We start from the raw sequence: 25,869 nt of genomic DNA, 5'->3' as shown, positions 1-25,869 counted from the left end.
CCAGTGGTTACCAGGTTTAGGGGACTCAAGTCTTCTTCCTTCATCTATTCTTCACTCAGTAACTCCCCATTTCCAATATCAAGTCTAAAAATATAGACCTAGGAGGGGAACAGAAAATAGATTTTATCTTGAAGACCAAAGCTGATCAATTGTCAGTGGCTGCCTGAAAAGCTGTAAAGAAGAGGATGTGGAGCGCCATGAGTGATTAGTAATGTCTCTCTTGGACAAAGGAGTGCAGAATATCAATAGGTACTGACTTGGACGTGAAGATCCACCATAAGCTGGCCTCATTGTACTCATTTAACCTCATTTTTCCTATCTCCCAAACAAGGTCCTCTGCTGGGATTAGAATCTGCCTCAACCTTCCCACTGAACCACATCTGTCTTTCTTATTTCTTCTTTCTTCTTTTGTGTTTTCCTGTGCATGGTTCTCTCCATTCATCAAATCAAATCACATTTCTCTGCAGAGCCTTCCTGACTACCACAGCCCACGCAGGTATCAACTGTGCTGCGATAGACCACCCAACTCAACAATTAATTACAGTCTTACTCTGGGTTAGTTCCTTTGTGCTAGTCTTTTCTCCCCAACTAGGTACCCCCAAGAATAGTGGAGATAGAATAAATTTTCAATAATTGACATTAGAGTCAACATGAATAGTAAATATAGCTTTAATTTTTAAATGTACATGCATATTTTATTACAGTTAGACAAAAAGTGGGGCTTGAAGACCCCCTCTCCTTTGTTTCTTCTCTTCTCATTCCTTCAGTCACAATCTCCTTCAAAACTCAATCATAGGCAGCCCCGGTGGTGCAGCGGTTTAGTGCCTCCTGCAGCCTGGGGTGTGATCCTGGAGACCCTGGATCGAGTCCCACGTCGGGCTTCCTGTATGGAGCCTGCTTCTCCCTCTGCCTGTGTCTCTGCCTCTCTCTCACTCTCTCTGAATAAATAAATAAATTTGAAAAACAAAACAAACAAACAAAAAAACTCAATCATAGTGATGTTCAGACAAAAGTAGCATTTTCTAAAAACCAGACCCAAGTGCATGCCTAAGCAAATCAGTTTGATATAAATTCTTGGCATTTCAATAAATCAAGGAAAGAGAGTGTTAAGCCTTCCAAGTATAGTCTTTACTCAAGCTAAGCAGATGTTAACTGTCATCTCTTCTAGGATTTAGTCCTCGGAACTCAGCAAGGAAGTCCGATATAGATAATATTTAAAAATGTTTTGCTTTAGGTTTTTATCCAAAAAATGTTCACAATTTCTTCCCTTTAACAAAAATCCACAGTTGTTCTTGTCAAAAAAGAAAACACAACAATTACCACCATATTACTTTGAATAAAAATAATACTAAATTTTTAAAAAGAAAAAAAAATAAATAAATAAATAAATTTTTAAAAAGATTTTATTCATGAGAGACAGAGAGAGAGGCAGAAGCATAGAGAGGGAGTCACAGAAGGAGAAGCAGGCTCCCTGAGGTGAGGCCCATGCAGGACTGGATCCCAGGACCCCAGGATCACGACCTGAGCCAAAGGCAGACACTCAACCACTAAGTCACCCAGGTGCCCCTAAAAATAATACTAAATTGATATATTATTTATACAGTGGCCATCTCTAAGAAACTCAGGAATTTGTGTGAGAGGTTGGGGGCAAGAAGAATACAAAGTCAGGATCTTCTAGCACTATTAAGACTTCCTTACAAAAAAAAAAAAAAAAAAAAAAAAAAAAAAAAAAAAAAAAAAAAAGACTTCCTCACCTATTTTTCTACTTCCTTTTCAAGTTAGACCATTAGTGCTTCCCAATAGAACTGTCAGATAGATAATCAAAGCCCCTTTGTCTCCATCACCCACCGCCTGCCCCAGCAACATTACTTCATTTCCCACTTTGAGGGCCCATATGGACAGAACCTTCAAGCTGTTTTCCTGGACACAACCTGATAGCTCCCCTAGATACGTAGGAGTGTCCCCTCAAACAAATCATACTAAATCATCACCCAGTATCTCCACTGCCACGGGCCTGGGAAGGTTTGCCTCACATACACTTAGCTTTTTAGGGTTTGAAATCTTATTTTTCAGTGATGGGTCAGTTTGGCCTCTCCATATCGTGAAATGCCAGGGAGAGAAAAGGAGGACCTCACACTGGCCCAGAAATGGGCAGCCTGACAGAGGACTTGTCTGTACCCATTCCTGCTCACAGCCCAAGGACACATGAAGGACTCAGGCTCCCCAGAGGTGGTGGGGGCACTTGAGGAAAAGGCCTAGAAGGTAGGCCTCTGGGCCCGCATTGCCCCAAGGTCAGAGCCCCTATGCTTTAGTCTACACTGGTGGTACACATTGAAGTTCTAAAGGACCTGATCTCATAGAAAGGCCCTTCTGCCTTTCATAATGAGAAAACTCCTGACCTAATGAATGCCTCAGTGCTTTAGAATTCCAGGATACTGGAAGCACCTTTCACCTTGGGAGTGATAAGATGTGAAGGATACAGAAACGAGCAACAAAGATTGATTTGAGTCCATTTTTCTCCATAAAATAAAAGAAACCGTGAAGGTAAAATTTCAACAAACATTTGCTAAGAAGTCTGTTTGACAAGACTACAGTCTCATAGATTTTTGGTTTGACCAAATTTCAGAGACAAACATTTTTGGAATCCATAGAAACTTTTTTTTTAACAATTTTTTTGGGGGTAAGATTTTATTTATTTATTCATGAGAGACACACAGAGAGGCAGAGACACAGGCAGAGGAAGAAGCAGGCTCCCTGTGGGGAGCCCACTGGGGGTCTCCATCCCAGGGCCCTGGGATCACGACCTGAGCCAAAGGCAGACGCTCAACCACTGAGCCACGCAGGCCCTCTGCAATCCATGGAAATTTCTTATCATACCAGGTAAGCGCACTGAAAACAAACAAAAGCCAAAGCAAAAAACCCTCCTAGCCACTATCCCCATCATCTCAAAAAGTCAAAACTTTTTAAAAGGGATATCTACCACCAAAGACATGAGAAGGACATGAGATCAGAAAACAGCACAGTCCTTTAAATGAGAGAGGTTCATTTCCCTGTAAAGTGTAGCACCGGGCCTTATTTTTCTCTTGCCATGGTCAGGTGGCAGTGCCATCAGGGCCCAGTTCTTGGAGCCTCTCATCCCACGGCCGGTGGGCGATTGACAGAGGAAGAAAAGGACTTGGGTCACAGAGACCCACGTGTGTTTCCCAGACCCCTCTCTCTCTCCTGTGACTGGCCGGAGGGCCTCCGAGTGTCTGAACGTCTGGAGCCTTGCTCACTTGCTCCGTCAAGTCTGGCCGGAGTCTGGGAGCCAGTGTGGCAGTGTTTGTGGAGCCAAAGTGGAGATTAAGTCATGTTTTAGAGGTGACCTCTGTCCACCCTTTCTGCACTCCCTCCCTCCCCTCTGGGCCTCACTCCCCAGCAATTCCCCACCTACATGCTTTTGTTCTGCGTGAGCCCCTCCCTGCTAACACAAGACCCAACAGGGTCCTGCACGCCCACCATCACCTTCCGACCCCCCAGTCCCACCCCCACAGTTGCCTTCTCCTCAAATGGACCTGGTCTTTGTTGTTGTAATTAGATTATCTCTGCCTTAGGGACCTAAGGGACAGTCCCCAGCAGCCCTGGCTGGAAAGGCAGGTCGCATAATCCCTGTTATCAAGAGGCTTGTCATTTAGCATGTAGATCAACTAATTCTTTCGATACCAGGGGAGCAATTGTGCATCTTAATATTGATTTTTTTTGAGATACAATCGCCTACATTCCTGAGTCAGACTCACTTACTGAAGCTAAAAGGTTCCACTTACTATATTATGAAACTACCCCCACCCCCATCACATGCTTCATCCCAATTTAATGTTACAAAATTGGACAAATCTGAAGGGCTTTGTGTTTTTCCACTTGGTCCAATTTCAGAATGAGCATCTAGTAGAGAAGAAACAGGAAAAATAATTCTGGCTGTTTTAAGACAGCATGTGTGTTTGTGTTTGGTGTAGAAGTGGGGGCATCTTCTGCGGTTCCTCACCACCCACCTAACCAGCACATGCTTCCTCTACTCCTCAAACTTTGTGGTGGAGTGATATGGGGTTCTTAATTTAATGAAGTCAGCTTATCAGATTTCTGTGTTTCAGGATGAATTAGGAGGCTGGGCTTTCAAAATAAGCTGGGGACATTTTTTTATTACATACCCCTCTAGGGGAGTGAGAGGCAGAGAAAGAAGAATTTGAACTAAAGCAGTAAGAAAAAGTGCTACTTCCTCGAAGGTCAAAGATACACTCAGATTTGGGACAGGCAGAGGTGTGGATTCTATATTATGAAGGAATATGTGGCAAAGGAAGCAGCAGACAAGAGCCAAATATAAATTTTTTTCCACCCAGAAAGTTCAGTGTCCCTAAAAGCAAGAGTGCCTGCTGCAGGAAAGCACTTCATTATCCACTGGAATACCAATCTCGAGGACTCTTTCCACCACTTCCTGAGGATCGGCCATGAGTTTGGCGGTGTTGCAGAGTATGTGCTGTATCTTTTACACATATTGTCCCACTTCATTCTCACAGCAAGTTTGTGAGATGTGTTCTATTAATTACTCCCATCTCACAGATGAAACTACTGAGGCCTAGAACAATGATATGAGTTGCTCAAATTCCAGAAACCAACAGGTAGCAGAGGCAGATTCCAACCAACACTGCCCAATTTCTAAACTTGTTAGGCCTACTAGAAAACTGCCCATGGGAGGCCTGGGTGGCTCAGCAGTTAAGCATCTGCCTTCAACTCAGGGCATGATCCTGAGATCCGGGATCGAGTCCCACATCAGGCTCCCTGCCAGGGGCCTGCTTCTCCCTCTGCCTCTGTCTCTGCCTCTCTCTCTCTCTCTCTCTGTGTGTGTGTGTGTGTGTGTGTGTGTGTCTCATGAATAAATAAATAAATCCTTAAAAAAACATAAAATCTTTAACAAAGAAAACTGTTCTTCATGCTTTGCTGGTTGATAAGGAGTCCATTCATTTATTCCATTATGTGTGCATTCACTCTGAGATGATTGCCCATCTTCTGGGGCCTAGGTGCCAGGGAAAGAAAAGAAGACACAGTGCAGGGCAGGAGATGGACAAAAATAAATAAATAATGTACCATCAAATAAAGTGATGCCTTCCTCCCTTGGGAGAGGAATGAAATTCAGGAGGAATTCTGAAGAGGGGTCTTAAAGATTTCTCAGAAGATTTTAGAGTATACGTGGCTTTGTTTTGAAATTCCTTGTAAATGATTAGAAGCTTAGGAGAGAATGGGAAAAGAAATGAGCTGAGATATTCTCATTATAAGGCCGTTCTGTACACAAGCTAATGTAGTTGTGTTACTTCCCTTTGTATTTATATGAAATTTTCTATCTCGTGGGCTTTATGTGCATATTGACATTTTACTGCTTGCAAAGTGAAATTAAACCCTTAAACAGGAAAGCAGATGTAGCAGATTTCAAAGCACTATCAGCAGAGATCTGCACTGGGGACAAGATACTTATATATGACTTCTTCGTCACTACTCTGTACTTCAGAAAGGAAGAGTTATATTTACTTCTTGTTGTGTAATCATAATGTAGTGTGTGGCTAAGAACATTCCTAGATTTCTGTCCTAAGATTTCTTTTATTGAATTGTTTTGCTTACCTATATCTCGTGCTATTGAACTGCAAAGTCTTTGTGGAACTTAATGTAAGGGCCTGGTTCAGTGTCTGGCCTATGGTAGGGGCTCAAGAAATGTTTGTTAAGATAGAACATTGAAAAAAAAAAGATAGAACATTGAATAAATACATGAATTAACTAGTGCTTGTACAACTTCTCCTTAAAGTAAATACTATACCCATTGTGCCATGGGTACATACCATGGCCATATCATGCTTTTCTTGAAGAGTCTTGACTTGAAATATTCTCTTATCCTCACCAACCACCAAAATGGCTATTTTAATATTTGAGCATCATCTATCAGCTGGCTCCTCATGCCCAAAAACAATTACCAAGATCCTTTGTTGGGATCTTTGTCCCATTGTTTCTGTTGGGAAGCAAAGTTGCCATAGTAATAGATAAACTATGTTCTTGAGTAAGAAGAACACCCATTAGGGGGTGTGAAAATGAGCTAGAAACACAATCCAACAATTTGGGTTCAATAGTTCTTGTTCTCATTGAGAAAAAAGAGTACTTTACATGATCACATTTATTCATTTATTAGCAAACATTATTAAATGTTCTGAGAATATTAAACATGTGTTGATTGTAGGAAATCTTATATAAAGCTTTGGTGCGAATCTGATTGAAAATACTTGACTTGTTGGCCTTGTTCATCATGACTTGTATTTGTCAAACATTAATTCTGTCGTTTTAGAGACTTAGACATTAAAGACAGCATAGTGTGGTAGTAGGAAAGGAGAACTCCAGGCTTGCAGTGGACATTTGTCATATTCTTGCCACCCCATCAACTTTTAAATGATGTTGACATATCTGAGCCTCCCAGTGTAGAAGTTAGAACTGAAGTTACTTGCCTCCCTTGCAGCTAGAACACAGCATGTTACTCAAACATCTGCCAATCAGGGACACTTGGGAAAGACTTTCCAGAAGATCTTATTGCAGAAAAGGCTTCAAAACAGGTGGAAGAAGCTGGTGCAGTAGAAGTGAATCTCAGGTGCTTTGTGCTTGGCAGCAGCAGAGTTAGTAGTCTCCTGGTCAGACAGGTGATTCCGCCTGCAGGGTTTGGTATGGCTTCTGGACGCTGAGCTTCCCTCCCCTTCCTGTCACCTTCCCCCTAATTCTGTGAGTTTCCTCATATCCCTCAGTAAATCCTTCTCCTGCTTAAACATGTATAATGAATTCTGGTTGCTTTGCAGCTTGGAACATGGTCTGTTACAAAAGATAACATCTAATTATAAAAACAATCTTGACACTCACAGAGAATACATTATCTGGGAAGTCCAGGGTGATCTCTGAGTATGTCTGCAGCCCAAACCATGGGATAGAAACTCAAACTAGTTCAATCAGATCACAATCCTAGCAATTGTTTGTCATAATATGATTAGGGTTCTTTGGTTGAACATATTACTACTGTATTTACTCAAACTGATAGGAAGATAATCCTAAACTTCCCACTATTTAAAAAAAAACATTGATTTGGAATAAGTAAACGGTTGTTTCCCAACCTGACTGAATGTATTTCCCAGCTTTAACATCAGGTTAAGTTCTAGTGTTTTATGCATCTGTAATACCTTTGAATTAGTTTGCTCAGGCTGCTGTTAACAAAATACCCCAGACTGGGTGACTCAGACAAGAGAAATTCATTTTCTCACAGTTTGGGAGGCCAGAAGTCCAAGATTGAGCCCAAGATTAGAAGTCAGCAAATTTGGTTTCTTCTGAGGCCTCTCTTCTTAGTCTTCAGATGGCCTCCATCTCTCTGGGTCTTTGCATGGTTTTCCCTGTGCAGGTGCACGTCTGTGCGTTGATCTTTTCTTAGAATGGCAGCAGCCATATTGGATCAGCACCCACCCATATGAACTCATTTTACCTTAATTACTTCTTTAACAGCCCTGGCCCCAAATACAGTCATATTGTGAAGCCCCGATTGTTAGGATTTCAGCATATGAACTTAAAGGGGAAGAGGACACAATTTAGCCCATAACACTTGTGTTCATCTAAATTGTTTAATTCTAAGGCTGATCTGGAGAAGCTATTTCCAAAAGGTACCACTACTTCTGTTTAGTTTAACATAAATCTTTATAGTTAAATAATCCATGGTTATTACATAAAAACTCTATTTTAGAAAGCAAGGTTAGAACTTCCACTTCCCCACACCCTTCTTCTTCCATCCTTCAAAGTTTACTTTTTAAGTAATTACAGTAAAAATGTCTAAACAGTTTTAAAGTCTGATCTTTTCCACAGAGTTGTCCTCATTCTTCAATCCCCCACTAAAACCCTACTTTTACACCTTATCTTCCCCAGCTGGAGTACCAATTAAAAGGCAGAGATTGGCAGAATGAGCAAAAAATATGATGTAACTATATGCTTTCTACAAGAGAAACACTGTATTTTTTTTAATCGGAGTTCAATTTGCCAACATATAGCATAACACCCAGTGCTCATCCCGCCAAGTGCCCCCCTCAGTGCCCATCGCCCAGTCACCCCAACCCCCCACTTACCTCCCCTTCTACTATGCCTTGCTCATTTCCCAGAGTTAGGTGTCTCTCATGTTGTCACCCTCACTGATATTTTCACTCATTTAAGAGAAACACTCTAGATTCAAAGACACAAATTGTTTGAGCATAGAAGGATGGGAAAAATTATACCACACAAACACTAAACAAAAGATTTCTGGAGTCACTATCCTAATAGCAGACAAAGTGGAGTTTAATACAAAATTATTACCAGAGACAAAGAAGGACATTTCACGATGATAAAAGGATAAATCCATCAAGAGGATATGACAGTTACAAATATCTATATGTTCTAACAATAAACCACAAAATATAGGAGTAAAAACTGTCAAAATTGAAGGAGAAATAGACAATCCAACAGTAATAGTTGGAGACTTCACCACCCTACTTTCAATTAAGAATAGAACAACTACACAGAACATCAATAAGCAAACAGAAGACTTGAACCAAATAGGCTTAACAGACATTTATGAACACTTTAACCATTAACAATAGACTATACATTCTTCTCAATATAAATAGAAAATTCCCCATGATATACCATATGTTAGGCCATAAGTCTCAATAGGGATCCCTGGGTGGCTCAGCTGTTGGGTGTCTGCCTTTGGCTCAGGGCATGATCCCAGGATCTGGGATCGAGTCCCACATCGGGCTCCCTGCATGGAGCCTGCATCTCTGCCTCTCTCTCTCTCTCTCTTTCTCTCTATCTCTCATGAATAAATAAAATCTTAAAAAAATAAGTCTCAACAAATTTTAAATGACTGAACCACACAAAGTATGTTTTCTGACCTAATGGAATGAAAATATAAAGGAATAACTGGAGGACTTCAGGGAATTCAAAAGTTGTGGAAATTAATACACTCCTAAATAACCAATGAATCAAATAAGAAAGGACAAAGGAAATTAGAAAATATTTCAATTAGTAGTACATTTAGGGCTGCTCTTCCTAGACTAAGATATTGTGCTAGAAAATTTCCCATCTTATACATCAAAAGAAAGATCCAGTGGATCATTACTTCCTGGTCATCTGAGAATCATAATGAACGAATCAGAATTTCTGTCCTAACAAATCCCTCCAGCTCTGCTTTGATTCCTCTTGTCTCCATTTGTTTTATCAACGTGTGAAGGAGAAATGCCATGAACCAGAAGTGGCAGCTTGCACTTTGAAAATGATTATAACATACTTAAAATTTACCTCTTAGAACCTGTCAAAAAAAAAAAAAAAAAAAGAACCTGTCAAAAAAGTTTGGCAGTAAATACAACCTAATATTTGCAATAATGAAGAGTAATAATCCTATTTTCATATCTCTTATAAAGACTAAATATGTGTTTTATCCAAGACAATCTGCAATTATTAATGCCATAACTGGACATGTCTAAAGGACAATATGAGTTTACCTTACAAGAAGGTTTGGGTTTCACACTAGTATTCTATGGTAGAAATACAAACTCGTTCAGCTCTAATAAGAGTTAGATAAACTCAGGGCCTTTCCTAAAATAACAATGATTACTCTTCACAAAAGAATCACCAACAAAGTCTACACTTGAGAAAGTATGAATTGTCTTCTACACTGAGCACTGAGCATTTCTACACTGAGGCAGTGCTTCACTATTAGACCTGATAAATCGACACCATAGATGAATATTTTGATTAATTATACAGGTTTATCAAGGTCTTTGATGATTTTATTTATTTATTTATTTATTTTAGGTCTTTGATGATTTTAGATGAAAAAGTAAAGCAATTCAAAGATTCAGTCTGGACTAAATAGTATAGCCTAATAGATCAAAAGCCTGCAAAAAACCAAGCTGTGGAAAAGTAATAATGTAAATAAAAAAGTGATTTCAATCCCTGCTTGGCGACTGTCCTCGCTCTGGCCACCACGGCTCGGTGCCATCAGATGCATTAATGCTGAGACACTGGTCACTCATGGGGGAAGGGGAGATGGTGAAAGCTTTTTTGACTGTAGATTGGGGGGAAATGCTTATAAGCCTGAAATGCATTCGGCTGATGCATCAGACATCAGTTACTGAAGAAGCAGAGGCGATGAACTTCCTTTAGCAATGCCCTGACCTGGGGGGATAAACGCATGCCAACGTGCTGAGTTACTTCAACAATGCAGAGACAACCAATGTCAAAATACCACAGGGCTGCACGGTGTTCATGAGACTGTCTTAAGATGATGGGATTTCTGAAACATTTGCAGGGATGCAGCCCTCCCTCCGCCCCACCCCCACCACTCACACTGATGCAAGAGCAGAGTAACTTTGTCCTAGGAAATGATGATGGATGATCCCTAAAACTCAATGCACATAAACAGTGCCTGTGTCACATGGTGGTCTGGTGACAGAGCAAGGTATGGGAGGTAACCCAGAAGACATTGGCAAGGAAGTTCTGTTCTCCTGTTCTCTCTTCCTGTTCTCCTGCTAAGCCATTTTCAACCACTGAAGCCCCAGAAGGGTTTAGGACTTGGCTGGAGGAAAGCATAGGAATGAGCACCTGAAATCTAGGATTCCAAGCCCTTTGTTCAGGGCTGGAAATCTTCCTGGAGCAGGGAACTTTAATCACATAGGATTAAGAGCTAGGGCATTGGAGTCAGATATCCTCGTTTCAGATTCTGATCTGTCACTTAATGACTGTGCAAACTTGTAAAAGGTGCTTAACTTCTCTGAGTCTAGCCCCCTCATCTACAAAGGGGACTTAATAATAGTATCTATCAGAATAAATTAGGACTAGGTTGATCTGTGAGTCCCAGGAAACCTAAGATAACAGTGGCTTTAACGAGATAGAAGCCTATATCTCTCTCATAGAACACAGCAATCGCGGCCTGCTATGGAGATTCCACACAATGAAGCAGTCAGTCTTCCCACCTGGTTGTTCCACAGTCTTCAATGGTGGCTTCCATTCTAGCCCAGGATGGATGCTGCAGCCCCAGTCCTCACACTCGTATTCCACACAGAAGAAGTAGGCAAGGAGAGATGAAGGGAGTAGCCTTCCCCTATAGACATGGCCCCTAACTTTCTTTTGTCTTGAACTTAATCCCATGGCCACACCTGGCTGCAAGAGAGCCTGGGCAATGCGGCCTTTACCGTGGATGTTCATGTGCCCCTCTGCAATTAGGGAAGTCTGTTATTGAGGGGGCAGAATGATAGTGAGGGACACATAGGATCTCTGCTCCCCAACCTATCAGGCTATTGGGAGGACTCAGATAATGCTGGGAAAGTGCTCTGCACAAGGGCCAGGCCAAAGGAAGTGCTCACCGAGTGCCTGGGCCTGCTGGCCTCCCTCACTCCATTCAGAGCACCAGTGTTTGGTCCCAGGTTGCCAGGATGGAGCAGCAGCGGCCGGATGGCAGGCAGAAGCAGGATGTGTGGGGCTGCTGTTCGTGGAGTGTGTAGGGTACAGAGGGCTCTCAGGGAGCAAGGCCTCACTCACCTCGGGGCACAGTTTGGAGGGGGTGCCAAAGAATCAGCAGTCAAGAAAAGTGATGCTTTGGGGCACCTGGGTGGCTTAGTCAATTAAGCATCTGTCTTCGGCTCAGGTCCTGGGTTCAAGCCCCACCATCAGGCTCCCTGCTCAGGAGGGAACCTACTTCTCTTCTCCCTCTCCCTCTGCCTCTGCTTGCGCTCTCTCTCTCACTTTCTCAAATAAATAAAATCTTTTTTAAAAAAGGAAATGTTTTAATGTAAATGCAATATTTTAAAAGCCAAACAAATTCAAAAAATATCTACAATAAACAATATCAAAAATTTAAGTAAATATGGGTTCCAACACCACACTTGTACGACTCATCTCACCTGTTTTACCCTGATCCCTGATCAGAGCCTGTCTCTCCTGGCAGCCTTTTGTCAGGCCTGAGAGGATTTAAGGGTTTAAGGGAGATCACTATGAAACCCGGGAACTGTATCTGCAAAAAGAGGATCCCACAGAATATATGACCTCTAAGGCATATGGATATCTTTATACATTAGCTTTGAAGAAAATGATAGTTTTTTAAATTGAAAAACTCCAGGGACACCGGGGTGGCTCAGTGGTTGAGCATCAGCCTTTGGCTCAGGGTGTGACCCCAGGGTCCTGGGATGGAATCCCACATCGGGCTCCCTGCGGGGGGCCTGCTTCTCCCTCTGCCTATGTCTCTGCCTCTCTCATGAATAAAAAAAATCTTTAAAAATAAATAAACTGAAAAAAATCCATACCACCTAAATCACAAGAAAATTAAAGACACTTCAAATTGTACTAAGACAGAACCTTAATATTTTAATGTCTATCTTTCAAACTTTCTAAATATATATATACGTTTTATTTAAAATTGAACAATTCAGTATATACTATTTTAACTTAAAAATATTTCTGTATTGCTGCATATTCTTCTACAATACAATACAAATTCTATAGGTCAGCCCATCTTGTGTGTGTACACCAAATTAGATTATTTCCAACTTTTCTGTTCTTATAAATAGCTCTGCAATAAAATCCTTGTAGATAATTTGGTTTTGCAATTATTTATTTGTTTGGTATAAATTTCTAAAGGGGAATTGCTAATCATCCTTCTTAAGATTATCAAATAGCCTTTCAGAAAGTTTCTACCAATTTATACTCCTCCCAGAAGCATATATGAGTATGTGTTTCCCATACTCTTGACAACACTGAATATAACCAATTTTTTAACATCTCTACTGATTTAAAAAGTGAAAAATTAAAACACTTAATTCACATTTCTATAATTGCTAGTGGAAGTCAATATTTTTTTCATTTTTTATTAGTATTTGCATTTTTAAAAATAAATTACCCGAGGAAGTAAGCTCTGTCATAGCAGGGAATTGTGTTTGCTTGTTCATTTATGTTCCCAAGCAACTACAACACTGCCTGGCAAAGAATAAGTGCTCAGTCAATATTTATTGATTGAAGGAAAGTGTCTAACAATTTTCAAGAGTTCTTTATCAAAGAAATTAATATTTAGGATGGGTTTCAAATATTTTTCTCAGCTTATCATGTGCCTGTCAGTTTTATTTACTGTGTTCTCTGCTATGTAGAAGTTTTATTAAAATCAATTAGAATTAATCAATGTTTTCTCTCTTTGTGTCAGGATATTACATACACCAAGACTGTGTGCACGTGTATATACACTTTTTCATGACTCTTTTATTTTTTTCTGTTTTTTTTAAGGATTTTATTTACCTTTTTGAGAGAGAGAGCAAGCATGAGCAGAAGAGGGGCAGAGGGAGAGGGAGAAGCAGGATCCCCACCGAGGAGGAAGCCTGACACTCCTGGGATCATGACCTAGGCCAAAAGCAGACACAACCTACTGAGCCACCCAGAAGCTCCATATTTTTGTTTTTAAATCCTGTCGACCTTATTTTACTCTATAGCATATTTTATTTTTCTTAATTTTTCCAGGTAGGCAATTAACTTCTGCAAAAAATATCTTTTCCTTTTTATCAGTGTTTATTCCTCTCATTCAATTTTCTTATTGCCTTTCTTTAAGTTCCAGAAAAATGCTTAATAATAATGGTTACAGTAGCTATCTTTGTCTTATTTTCTGACTTGATGGAAAATATTTCTTATTTTTATGCTATTATTTTCAAGATACTAATTTCAGGATGCTTACTTAAATTTAAAAAATTTTTATTCCCTTTTAAGAGGATTTTGGGGCAGAGGGGCACCTGAGTGCCTCAGTCAGATAAGCATCTGCCTTTGGCTGATGATCCCAAGGTCCTAGGATTGAGCCTCGAGTCGGGCTCCCTGCTCGCAGTCTGCTTCTCCTTTTACCCCTGCCCCTCCCCACCACTTGTGCTCTCTCTCTTTCTCTCTCTCTCTCTCTTAAATAAATAAATAAATAAATAAATAAATAAATAAATAAATTCCTTTAAAAGAAAGAAAATATTAAAGCACTTACAGATAAATTCTCTCAGATCCAGTACTTTAACAGTAGGTCTTCAACAATATTTTCTATCTTTTCCATGCTTTTTGTTCTATGTAGACTTTCAATATCTTTTACACAAACTTGACCATTTGTGTTTTCATTTTTAAAAATTAATTTAGTCAGGACTTTGAAACTTATCAACATAGAGATATACATTGTATTTTCTTAAAAGTTTTCATAATCTCTTTTGTATCTTTGCCCAAATCCACTTCCTGCTATTAATATTTTTTATATGGGATTTTTTATTTTAGAGGTTCTCTTTTTTTTCTCCTTTTATTTTGATTATACTTGAAGGAATTTGCCAGCATAACTGGCCCTATTGAAAGAATGGATTTTGAGTTTATTATCATTTCTCTACTTTTCTAATTAGTTAATTTTGCTTTAAATTTTATGCTACCTCCCTCCTGCTTCCCTTATATTTCTCTCTCTTTCTGGATTGAGCTAAATGCTTAGATTATTTTTTGTTATTGTTTTTAATAACAAGCTCACTTGAGATGAGTGTTGCTATATTAGTCAGTTTTTGCTAGGTTATGCTGCAGAAACAAATAATCCCCAAATCTCATTGGTTTAAACATCTTAGGGTTTATTCTCTCTCATATTACATGTCCTTTGCATGATGGCTACAGATCTAGTCAATACCTTCTTCACTCTGAGATGCAAGTTAAAGAAACCACCTTCTATCTGGGACATGCTCTTCTCATGGCAGAAGGAAAAGAACAGTGGCTGAGGCACTATATGGGCTTTTAAAGCTTCTGCTTGGACAGGACATAGATTACTCCCATTCATATTCTAAGGGCCTAGCAAATTCAAGTGGTGGAGGTGGGGGCATGGGTAAGGTATCAAATCCCTATCACAAGAGAGATAGCAAATAAATGTCCTAGACTTTGAGAGATAGTACTCCTTTTTAGTGAGAGAAAATGCATGCATGTGAGAAGTGCAGGGTTGTGGGGAGAAGCATCTCAAGCAGGCTCTGTGCTCAGTGTGGAGCCCAATGTGAGGTTCAATCTCACAACCCTGAGATCATGACCTGAACCAAAATCAAGGGCCACTCAACCAACTGAGCCACTCAAGCACCCTGAGAGCTAATATTCTTACTGTTTTTTTTTTTCATTTTTCTAAGCAGTATGAAACTATGGTTTTTATTTCTTTTTAGAGTATCTCATTATGGTTTCATGAGAAAACAAGTCTAGAGAGTCTTGTGACCACACAGAACAAAGATATCTGGCCTAGTCTAAAGGTTAGAGACAGTTTTCTGGTGGAGCAAATGGTGGCTGCTGGCTGGATATAGAAGAATCGGGAGTTTTGAGATTAAAGGCAGGTAGGGAGTGGGAGGGGGAGGGGAAACTCCTTGAATGGTCTGATCAGATGGCAGTCTACACAGTGAGCCTGAACTATGGCTATGCACACTGCTAAAGTATAATCTTCAAAAAGTCAAAAACATAACCTCTGTGCAAATACAAAAGAAGTATGTGTCAAAGATTTCTTTGGCTCATCAATGGGAGAATCTATAAAATGTTAAGACTATTCCAGTGGAGAATTTGAAGAACAGAGATATCTATAAACAGTCAAGAATGTCACATAAATTTGCTAATAGATGCAAAACTAGTTAATATCTGAAAGAGCAATAAAATGTAATGTTTGGGGTTATCTTTTCTATATCTACTGGAAGAAATTCATTTGCTTTGCTATGAACAAGAGTCATTTGCATTATTATCAAGTTTTCCACATGTTAACTGCTACCCCTGTGGTTAGAAAGTAACCTAATCAATAGAAAGCCAGTGAAAAGTGCACACCTTATAGGGTACATTAGATAATGCCCAGCAAGCCACGGAAAGGACACACAGTAGTCTTTTTTTCCCATTTTCAAGTCTAAATAATTTTCCCAATAATACCTTTTTAAATTGTGAAAAAAAATAATATTGATTTCCAACAAAGTCATTAACTCTACTGAGTGGGTCAAATACATGTGAGTCCACTGGACAGTCTTCAAACATGTATCTCCACCTTCCTGCCTAGATTCAGGTCTGTCCTATATGCTAATAATCTCTACTGTGTGTCCCGGGAAGGTCATTCGGGTTTACTCTTACTATCAAGGGTAACACATTCAGCAAATTCTTAAGCTCTTGTCATCTCCCCAGCAGCCTTTTGTGGTCCTTTTAACAGTCTGCTGGGCTGAGCAGGAAGAGACAGGTTGCTCTGGGCAGTGTTCAACAGCACAGCTCTTTGTCTCTCGTTGTCAGCCAGCCCTGTCACTACATTGTTCTCCAGGCGGCATGCCTTTGATGGACTATCTACCCCTCATGTCTCAACACTCTGAGCAGCATTTGGAGAAATAGCAGCTCTACGTTGTTACTTCTGGTACAGAATAATCCCATTATAATATGATGTGCTATCAACTCAGTTCCACATATTTGTTGAGAACATGGTGAGGGAGTCCCAAAGATGTAAAGGCATGCTCCCATTCTTAAAGAGTTGTCTATTTCCCAAGGAGACAAACCACATGCAGGAACAAATGCAAAAGACAGCTAGAAGAGCCCTGTAGGAAAGTCACAACCAAATCCCAATGATGCTACTTGTGCAATCTTGGACAAGGATTCTTTGTTTAACATCATTACTGAGGTATAATTTGTATACCATTATCCATTGTAAGTAAAGGATTCAATAAAATTATTTTAGTGAATTTATAGAGCTAGACACACATCACTTCAGTCCAACCTTAGAACATTTCCATCAGCCCCAAAAGCTCCCTTATGATCACTTTCACTCAATTCTCATTCTCACTCCAGCCCCAGACAACCACTGACCTGTTTTCTGTAGAAACAGAAATAAATTTGCCTTTTCTAGAAATTGCATATAAATGGAATCATACAATATTTGCTCATTTGAACATGACTTCTTTTGCTTGGCATAATATTTTTGAGCTCCATCCATTCATAGAATGTATTAGCATGTGTTCATTCCTTTTGATTGCTGAATTGTATTCTATTTTATGGATTTCCATGTTTTGTTTATCCATTCACCTGCTGTGGATATTTGGATTGGGACTATTATGAATAATGCTTCCATGAACATTCACATATATAAATCTTTGTGTAGATGTAGGTTTTCATTTCTCTTAGGGAGACACCTGGGAGTAGATTTTTGTGATTTAAGTATCTGTCTAACTTCTTAAGAAACTGCCAAACTCATCAAATTGGTTGTACCACTTTACAGTCCCACCAGCAATGCATGAGAGTTCTAGTTTCTTCACATCCCCATCAATACTTGTTATTATCCATCTTTTCAATTATAGCCATCCCAGTGTGGGGGGATGGCATCTCACTGTGGTTTTGATTTGCATTTTCCTAATGGTTAATGATGTTAAGCATATTTTTATGTGCTGAACAGCCATTCACATATCTTCTTGGGCAAAATGTCTATTGAAATGTGGCCTATTTTTAATTGGGCTATTCATCTCCTTACTGTTGAGTTGTAAGAGTTGTTTACATATTCTAGATACAAATTCCATGTCAGATATATGATGTGCAAATATTTTCTCCCAGTCTGTGGCTTGTCTTCTCATTTTCTTAATGGACAAATTATTTAAGCTACTGGAATCTAACTTCAATTTTTGCATATATTTGTGGGGATATTAACAATACCTATTCTCAGGATTGTTGAAAGGATTAAAAGAGGTAAAATATGTGAAAAACACTTAGCATAGACTTTGGAAAACATTAGGAGGCTTGCTGAATGTTTATTGAATAATCTGAATGTAAGAAAGTGTGCGGAAAGTGCCAAATTGCAGGTAAACAATGAATGCTTCTCTTGTTTGGGGAGGAAAGAAATCAAGCTAGAGCTGAAGGCTCTACAGCTTCACAGTGGGAATAAAACCTTGAGACATGTATTGCACGATGAAAAACTCTGGACACAGGAAAGTAGTGCAAGACAGAGAAATAGCCAACAGACGCACAGAGGCATGAATAAGCAAAGCTTGTGAGGATGGCAGAAGGGAAACCAGTTTACTACAGATACAGGTTCTTCATACAGAGCCAAGTATCATTAAAGCCTAGTGTTATCAAGTTAGTATGTAAAGTAGGCATTTTTTCCAGTTCTCTAACACTCAAGTTAAAAGAAAAAAGTGATTGTTCTGTCTGGAAAGGGGGAATCAAAGAGCAAAAATATTTTAGCTGATAGAAAAATATGTCATCAACCCTGAAACCAAACCTCAAATACATTACTTGAGGTGGGGCACTGTGGTGCCTGACAAGGATGGGCAGGGTACAGAGCCCAAGAGAGATCACCCAGGCTGGCTGCCTCAGTTGTGAACTCCTGGAGACATGAGCCATTGCACCGTCTTGAAACTTGGGGCCAGTTTAAAACTGAGATCATGTTGCTGTGGGGTCAGCAACCAAACACAGATTCGAGAGGCCAGGTGGCTCAGCCCAGGAAACCCCAGCTGTCATGAAAAGAAGGTAAACCCAAGATGTCAGGAAATAACAGATGATATCTGTTTGAGCTCACTACACACTGGGGTCTTGGTCAAGTTTTACAGAAATTATCTCATTTAAAGTCCCATTGCTGTCCCTATTTTATAGACAAAGAAACCAAAGCTCAATGAGGAGCTGGGGGCCAAACTTAGTCAATTAGACCCAGGCTCTCACTCCTAAGCACAGTCTATGCTGACTCCTGTCAGGAGCCCTCAGTAGGGCTCACGTCAAGGACAGGAGCTGCCACCTATTTCTCTTAGTATTGTAAGCCAGCACAGGGCCTGGTATATATGCAAGTACCCAAGAGGTGTGTATGGCAGGGATCAAAGCTGAAGCAACCCCTCACATCACAGAACAAAGCTGACCACCGTACACTTGAGGCACGATGAAGAGACCCACAGGAGTCAAGGATCAGCCATGAGATGGAATGTGGGGACTATCTGGCTAATAGGAGTTAAGAGTTCTAAAATTTGCAAGTCATCTACCTTTAAACATCAATTAGAGCAGTTCCAGGCTTTTCCTCTGTAATCATAACTTCATTCCATCTCACTTTATTTCACTGGACTTTGTAAAGCCAGTCCCATAACTGGCCCTGTGAGGTTAGTGCATGATCCAGTATCCACTACAGCAGCAAGTTCAATGAGAAAACTATCACACCTGCAGCTGCCCAGGACAGGTGGGGAACTGCACCCCCCCCATCCTGCATCACCCCACGCAGCGTGCTGGTTCAGGGTCAGACTATGTGAGCATCTTGCTGGCCACATCACGGGCAAGAGGCTTACCCTTTCTGGTTTCAATTTCATCCTCTTTAAAATCTAAATAATCATAGTTTCTACTCAAAGAGAGCCATAGGGCTGCAGGGACATTTAAATAAAATATGGCCTTTAAAGTCATAAGCAGAGGAGTTGGCATTTAGAAAAGGCTCCAAAAAAATGTTGGTCTTATCATTTGGCTTTCCCAGGTGCTAGTTCCAAAGCCCGTATCAGGTGGGAGTGTCTCTTCCCCAAATGTGTCACATCCTTCCTGTGCAATCCCAGGCTGGATACATAGGACGCCAACAGGGTCGACTTGCCATTCTTATCCTATGCCGAGAAAGAATGGATGAACTCTCTGAAGATAAGGCATCCCTAATTCCCTTCCTTCCTCTGTAATTTGCCACCCCCTCTTTTTCCCCCCCCTTTCAACCTAGTAGACAAAGAATGAGTGTCTTGGCGTCTTGCCCAATGTAGCAGGAAGTTATGAATGAGGATTGCACAGGACAGTTGACTCTCTACAGAGATAGGCTTCAAATTAATCCTGAAGGCTGGGCAGTAACCACAGGAAACTTGGAGCCATGAGGCCACCACTTAACACTTGCATATCTCTGTCCATCCTGGAGCCTTAGGCAAACAATAGCTTAATCCACTGAAGGACTGGGGGATGTATTATTAGTCATGGACTATCTGAGATCAACCTTTTGAAGCAGAATCTGGACTCAAGACCACTGATGGGATAGGATCCCTATGTGAATCTTTGAGGAATGTCACAGCAAATTTCTAACAACTGGTTAATGTCTACCAGTGCTTAGCAAATTAGGCCTGTGTTGAAGTGTCAATGCCCAAGGGACTGATTTATTGAACTACCCTAATTAGGATAGTGTAACACATCAAAGGAGCATCAAAGAAAAAAGTGCTGGCTTCTGAGACTAAGGAGTACACATAGGCATGGTTTGTCTCTTTGCCAGGCTCAACAAATGCCATTCTGACACTGCAGTGGGCCCTGGTGGAACAGCAGCCATCAATTAAATTAAAACATTGACCCAACAGCTGGAGCAACCATGTTGTAATCTCTTTCTTGTGCCCATTTTCTCCTTTGCTAGACTTTCACCTCTTTTAGGACCTTATTTGGATTCTGATATGAGCAAACTATATATGGTGGGGTATGCGGTTGGAGAGAAGGAGAGGAGACATAACTAAACATTGAATAATATTGAAGAATTATTGTAATAATTTTTAGAGGTGATAATGCATTGTGATTGTGTTTGAAAAATAGTTCTTCTCTGTATAACTAAATACTGAAATGTGTATATAATACCTTGAAATCTGAGATTTGCTTTAAAATATTCTGGTAGGATAGCAAGTTAGTAAGAATATGCATAAAACAACATTGGCTAGGTGATGGATAAATATGGTTTGTTATACTATTCTTTTGACTACTGTTTAGGCTTAAAATTTTCCATAATAAAAAGAGAAAAGGCAGTACCAATTGAGGTACCAGGCACAGCCCCATGACAGCACATTTGCTGTGATATTACTTGGTCCCGTGGACAAAGCTCTGGAACTTTTACTCCCAATGAGGAGGTCCATCATTAACACATTAAGCCAGTTAAGTCATTGCCATCTGGGAACTTTTATTTTTTTTTATTGGTGTTCAATTTGCCAACATATAGCATAACACCCAGAGCTCATCCCATCAAGTGCCCCCCTCAGTGCCCGTCACCCAGTCACCCCCACCCCCTGCCCACCTCCCTTTCCAACACTCCTCGTTCATTTCCCAGAGTTAAGAGTCTCTCATGTTCTGTCTCCCTTTCTGATATTCATCTGGGAACTTTTAAAAAATTAGCGTAGACCTAATTAATTATTCTAAACCCCTGGCTCTAAACCCCTGGCGACCATTAGGTCGTGGTTGGCACACTTAAAGGGAATTTTAAAAGTTGATACTGCTTTTTCTCTCTGCAATGCTGTTCAAAAATCGAGTATCATGGAGACCATCTCTTGATACTGGTTTACCAAAGGGAAAGAAAAATGAACTCATACTTAGTCTCTTCCGTGTGCCAGAAACTAAGTTTGCTCCATCTTATTTATTACACAGAAGAATCTGGTAAGGTAGGTGTTAACATTTCCCATTTTGAGATGCTCAGAGAAGGGGCGTTAAGTAGCTGGGCCAGGATTTGAACCTTGGTCATCTGAGTCATACTGGCTTTTTCCTTAATTTTTATTTAAATTCAATTAGCCAACATATAATACATCATTAGTTTCAGATGTAGAGTTCAGCAATTCATCAGTTGCATAGAACATTCAGTGCCTATCCCATCACGTATTGTTAATCTCCATGATATATTTTCTTAGGGGATTCAACCCAGATTGATTTTTCGCCTTCATTTAGGAATATGACAAACCTTCATGATTTTAGGTTTCGAACACAACCGTTCTTTTCTCTCTCTCTCTCTTTCTCTCTTTCCTTCCTTCCTTCCTTCCTTCCTTCCTTCCTTCCTTCCTTCCTTCCTTCCTTCCTCTCATTTCTCAAACTCTGTCCATAGTCATATGGCAGTCTGGGTTGTTGAGTAGAGGGCTAGGGATGTATGGGGTGGAGAGTAGGATGCTGACATTGGCCTGAGAAGCAAATTCAGGAGTACACAGAGAGCTAAGTCAATGACCAGGGATCAAAGGAAAGCCTCACACCAGACATCCATTCAAACAAGAGGCCTCTCTGAAGAGCTGGGCAGGACCAGGTGCAGGGCTGTAAGATAGAGTTGTGGCCATCATCCAGAAGAGAACCACAAGAAGGAGAGTTGAGGAGGATTCTGAGCTGATATCCTGAACCAATCTGCACAGAATCACAGGTGCCTCTTGGATAGTGACCTGGGGCTTTGGAGGCCTGCTCAGATAAACGTTGTTCATGGCATTCCCCATTCACCTTCTCCTTTTATACGATGCCCACTGTGTCACAATTTTTCTGAAATACACACCAATCTCTAGATCATTTGGTGTTTCATTCCCATAGAACTAGACAGATTTAAGTGTTGGGAGAAGCCTCAGACAATGTGTAGTTCAGAGGTTCTGAAGTGTTCTGAGGCATCTAAGCAGCCACCTCAACTCATCCTACAGATCACGAGCCTAAAAGGTGGTCTTCTCTTTTTTGCCCCATTAATGTAAGCATTACTAGAAGGCCTTTGTCCCTGCATGTGGCAGTATGTTTCAGATTGCACCAAATCAACAGCTATTAAATGTCTACCTATGTTTTAAGCCTCTGAGCCCAGCATGATTAGAATTTCAGACTGAGCCAGAGGATATAGCTAGAGATGTGTTTTCCTTCTCTCCTAAAGCATAGACTTCTCAAAATTTGAATAGAGGATGTCTCTACAAGAATGCTGTATGCATCCTGTCCCAAAAGTTCTAAGAGAGGCAATGTTACACTCAACGACTTATACAGCATATCATTTTCTAGGTCGGATGTACCAGACCTTCTGATTCTACTAGAGCAGATTTGGGTAAAATTGTAAAACTTCAGAGTTGCTATAGGATAAATATTGTTTGTGATTCATTGCATCTTTTTGCTACTTCAGAGGACTTGGTACTTAGTAGGTACACAATTAGAGTGAATCCCTCAGGTTGTACTGTTTTGTAAAGGATGAAACTAGCACACAGATTTGGGTGTTTCTTTTGAAAGTTGTATAGGTAGTAAAGCATCTTCCAGGGCTATGACTGTGGTCTGAGATTAGGGAATCTGTGCTAGGAGCCCCATCTAAACCAGTCACCAAGGAGGAAATAGTTTGATATCCACCCTCTAGTAACTTGAATCTATGCCTGCAGGTAGCAGGAGCAGCAGGGAAGATTGGGGGACCTCAGTGCAGAATGCAAGCTCTTAACAAGTAAGACTAAGAAGGTCCCAAACCCACCATGCCTTTCCCATTGTTTTCTGCCTTCCCACCTGCACTCCATGTAGACAAAATCTACATGAGGAACTTACCTTCAGGAGTTGATCTCTTGCAAGAAGAACATCCAGAACATTTGTAAGATTTAGCAGAACAGTCACTGGTGACCAATGCTTTACCCTAGGGATTTCCACAGCCACCTTAAGTCACTTTGTGAATCAGCCCTTCTAAGGCCAGCAGGATCTTTGTGAAGGAGAGAGAGCTCTTCTCAGCACTTGACCCTACACAACTCAACTCAGGACTTGCTTAGGCAATAGGAGCAAACAAAGTCAGAGCAGATTTTAGCCACAATGCTGAAATCCTATAATTCTACTCCATAGCTTCAAAATGTCACCATCAGGGGTGTGGAGCAAGTGATCAATATGTTAACATTCATGACCCTGATCTTTGGACTTCCTACCAGCACTCAGACCTCCCAGAATCACCTTCTCCTTGCCCTCAGAGGCTAGAGCGGGGCCACATGGCAGCAGAAACCTAGAGGACCAGAAGATGCAGCACGCCCCACTACTGTAGGCAGGACCTCCGCCCAAATAGCATGTAATCTCCTCTGCCCCCCATCACTCTCTGGGAAGCAAGCAGAAAGACACTGTTCTTCCCCATCTTACAGACAAGGAAATTGAGGCACAGAGAGGTAATATTATATGTCCAGGTTCCTAAAGCTAGTAGTGAATAGAGCTGAGGCCACCTCCTTGGTCTTCTGACACTTAGACCTTCATTCTTTCCATTATCCATTAAAGCAACATAGAAACAAGTTCTCATGGTTGCATGTTGTTATTATGCTTTAGTCTTCTGAAAGGAACGCCTACCAAAACATTGCCGATAGTGGCCATACAAGGTTGTCCTCCCTTTGGAAGGTCATCTACTAATAACTTCCCTTTTTTCCCCAAGTTCCTCTTAACTCTGGCCCCTGTCCTTCCTCCACTGCCCATCTGTCACCACTACCTGCCTTGGGCTACCTTTCCCTGGCAGATGTGCTGTGCCCGCCACTTGCCAGGGTCCTCAGGAGGGAGGCATTCTTGGGGTTTCCCACCTCTCTCACCTCTGCTACATCTGCCTAAGTAGGAGAAATTGGGAAATCACGAGAAAAGGGAACATGTGGGAAGAGCAGCTATCATATCTCTCCAATCCCTGGAGGAGAGAGAGCGAGATTTCCGGCTTCTACAAACAACCAAGCTCTGCAAGGAGGCTTCTTTTACATACACTTTGCAGGGATGACTTAAGTAAGTCTTGACGACTCTCTTTCCCTGGAGACTAGACTAAAAGTATTGTTTAGAAATCTAATATATGGTTTATTTACTCAATTTGTGCTGAGCTCCACAGTTCCTTCAGGCCAGCCTCACTAGCCCATTACTCTATTAATGCTCCATTACTGAAATTAGTGCTGTAATTGGAGGGGGAAGGGCCGAGGAAGGGGGCATGCCTTAAAGGCACAGGTCTTATTTAATCACATCACGGGCAGAGGCACAGAACTGGGGTGGGGGCCCCAGGAATGCCTGGGCCACAGCAATGCAGCAGCAGCAGCAGCAGCAGCAGGGAGGCGGCAGGAAATGGACAGCAGGCACCCTGCACCTGCTGGTCCACGCAGCACCTGTGCCGGGCCTGGTGGCGGCAGAAGGGGTTAAGGCCGTGGCCCCTGCAGCAGTTCCATGGCCGGGATGTTTTAGGCCTCGTTTCATCCTCACATCACCAAGTCCCAAACACACTGGCTCAGCCCCCTGATCCCAGTCCTGACTCCCCACTCTTAGCAGGTGTTGTGAAGGCCATTTTTATTCAACTTCCTTTGCTTCCCACCTCTCTACTTTTCTTTGCCCAAACTGAGCCCCCTTCCGACCACCTCCCACTCACCACCCGCTGGACCTTCAGTCTGGGCCATGGTCCTTTCTCAAAGAACCATTCCTGAAGCCCTTCACTCTACCTCTCCTTTGCCATGCCTTTTCCCCCTCCATCGCTGACTTACCTGTCTTCCACGAAGTAAAAACCCAGTCACTCCTCAAACGTCAGGCCATTGCTTCCTCTCATAAATACATTTCTTGTGAGGGGTCCTGTGCTCCTTGTCTCTCGGTCCTCACCTCCTACTCAACATCTCCACACTCTGAGATCTGAATTGCACCCTCTCCACCTACTAAGATGACTTTCTTTAAAGGTCACCAGTTGTCCAATCCAAAAGCCATTCCTCAATTCTCATCCTCTATGGGACATCGCTGTAGCATGTGAAATGGCCAAACATCCACTTTCTGGAATGAATTTTCCCTCTGGCACCTGTGAATAATGTTTTCTCCAAATTCTTCTGTTCTTTCTGACAGAACATTCTCTTTCTACAGCTGTAATTCTTGACATTTTTTAGAGTCATAGATCATTTTGAGAATCTAATAAACATACACACACCCATTCGTGGGTTCTCTAAAAGTCTGGAGATGCCAGGCTAAGTACCTCTGCTCCTTTCTTTCTTGGTGATCTTGACAATTCCTATTTTTAAAATTATGTATTTGGACAATTCCCAAATCTAAGCCTCCAACCTTGATCTCTTGGCCAATTCCACACCTGCATTTTCAGCTGCCTGATAGACACTGCACAGGGACCTCAAACACTTCTTCACTTCCTATCCTGCT

General features: G+C 41.2%; 1 long non-coding RNA gene across 1 annotated transcript; it reads right to left on the bottom strand.

The window, feature by feature from the left end:
* Nucleotides 1–653: 653 nt before the first annotated feature.
* LOC144288266 (uncharacterized) lies at nucleotides 654–25,504 on the bottom strand. Its single transcript, XR_013356236.1, has 2 exons — nucleotides 25,218–25,504; nucleotides 654–938 (listed from the first exon to the last, which is right to left on the bottom strand). It is a non-coding gene; the product is annotated as an uncharacterized LOC144288266 (long non-coding RNA).
* Nucleotides 25,505–25,869: the final 365 nt, after the last annotated feature.

Source organism: Canis aureus, chromosome 18 (assembly GCF_053574225.1).
Source record: "Canis aureus isolate CA01 chromosome 18, VMU_Caureus_v.1.0, whole genome shotgun sequence".
Classification (NCBI taxonomy): Eukaryota; Metazoa; Chordata; class Mammalia; order Carnivora; family Canidae; genus Canis; species Canis aureus.
This window is presented reverse-complemented; position numbering and strand designations above follow the sequence as displayed.